We start from the raw sequence: 2,073 nt of genomic DNA, 5'->3' as shown, positions 1-2,073 counted from the left end.
GTCTGGGATTTAAGAGCTTGTTTAGATATGAAACTACAAGGAATTGCATAAACATTGCAACAGGAACTAATAAATGCCTTAACCTAAATAAAACTAAAATATGCCTGTTTCATTGATAGCAAAAATAAAGTTCATCAATTTCGTGATAAAAATCCTATCTGCGTTTCCAAATTTCGTGTATATTGGCAAAATCGTGTTGAAGTTATCTCTATTTTTGTCTTAAACAAATCTAAAGACAATGAAAGCCGAAAACTGCGATCAAAAGTTTTAAATTTTCTGTTAATACACAAAATTTATTCTAAGATAACTCGAGGTTGGAATAACAAATATCAACATAGTTGCAGCCAAAAATACAACAGTTCAACACAAGGTTGTGAAGCCATGTAACATAGATGGATGCAATTAAGAGAGATCGGACCATTTCGATGTCTATTTTGAGTCACTCATTATATTCATTTTGCATAGGTCCATTTTTTATTACTGCAAACAATAAGGGCTGGTTATTTATTTCAAATAAATAATATTAGAAGTACCTTAGTAGAAACTTTTTTGAAAATTCGGAATTTCAGTCCTGTTTAAATACAATTCTACATATAAGTAGTAGTGTAAATAAATATGCAAATGTTCACCTGTTTATAAAGAATTTTTCCGCAGTCGTTCATCGTCGTCTAAATCTAATGTAAAAATTTAAACTTGTTAATAAATGTAAGAAGTGAACTATTAAAAAAAAAAAAAGATAGAAAAAATGTTAAATATTCAGTAATATTGGTTTTTGGTCTTGCACATCACTACCCATCCTATCAATTCCTGTTTAATGAAGCTGGATTTCTGTTAACTAATTAGTTTCAACATGGTTCCTCATTTTATTTTCTTCCTGCTAAATTTTGAGAGCAGAAAGATTTATATAAGAAATATTTGATCAACCAATTCCATATACGAGGTATTAGTCGAATACGTTTGATTATGCAGGTAAAGATTATATATTCACTGTTCTACAATACATAAAAAAATAAGAACACCGACAAGCTTAAATATAGCCTGTCCAATTCTATTACTTGAAAAATAAAAGATACTTAATATTTGATTTTATAAATAGAATTTATTTTATCAGGCTTAGATTGATTGCTCCTTTATATTAAGGTTGCTATATTTTAACTGAACATACAATTTTTTTTTATCTTTTTATTCACACTGCGCAATGCGTTTAAAATCAAACACATTTTGGAATAAATAATAGCTAATTAATAACCTTTTGTTAAAAAGAATAATAGTACGTTAGTTGTTTGCTTAGAAGTTTAAGGCTCAAAAAGTTATTAGTCCTTGGTTTATAAATCAACACTACTTGGGTTACCCTATTATAAAATAAAATAAACTAAATAAATGAAACATGAATAAAATAAATAAACAAATAATAATAATCTAAGTAAATAATTAGTTTTTACACTAATTTGATTAATTATAACATTTATTTTATGTTTTAATAAATTTTATATCGACAATAAAATATATTGCTTTTATTAAAAATAGTACATTGGGAAATAATAGTTGCAGGTCTTCAATATCAATAATAATAAGAAATAACCAGATCCTGTTTACGTGACATCTACCCTTCACCTCACCAACTGCTGCGTTTGATAAATAATTTTTTTATTCCAGCCGTATATCACTGGAACTCCATTCCCTCTAACATACGTCATGTACCAACCCTTCCCTCGTCTAAAACCCTTCTATTTAACTACCGTTTACTTCACCAATCTAATCCAATATTATAATAGTACATCTAATTAGTAACTACCTTTTTCTTTTGTTTTTTTATATATTTAGTCAGTTAGTTTTTACTTTTTTTTCCCTCTGTATCTAAAATTATTTATACACAATTTTTATATAAGTTTTAATTAAGTGCAGCAACACGGTTTTATATATGTTATTTTAAAACTAAAATAACCTTCTAATTATTCTAAAGGGACCTAGTCCCAGAATAATAATCTATTTTACATTAAGTAATATTGAATATAATACAAAATTATTGAAATATCTATCTATTTTAGTTTGTCTCTATTTTTTTTTTTTTTT

This window comes from Halyomorpha halys, unplaced genomic scaffold (assembly GCF_000696795.3).
Source record: "Halyomorpha halys isolate HHAL.00 unplaced genomic scaffold, Hhal_1.1 Scaffold62.1, whole genome shotgun sequence".
In the NCBI taxonomy this organism is placed as follows: Eukaryota; Metazoa; Arthropoda; class Insecta; order Hemiptera; family Pentatomidae; genus Halyomorpha; species Halyomorpha halys.
Note: the sequence above shows the minus strand (reverse complement) of the source record.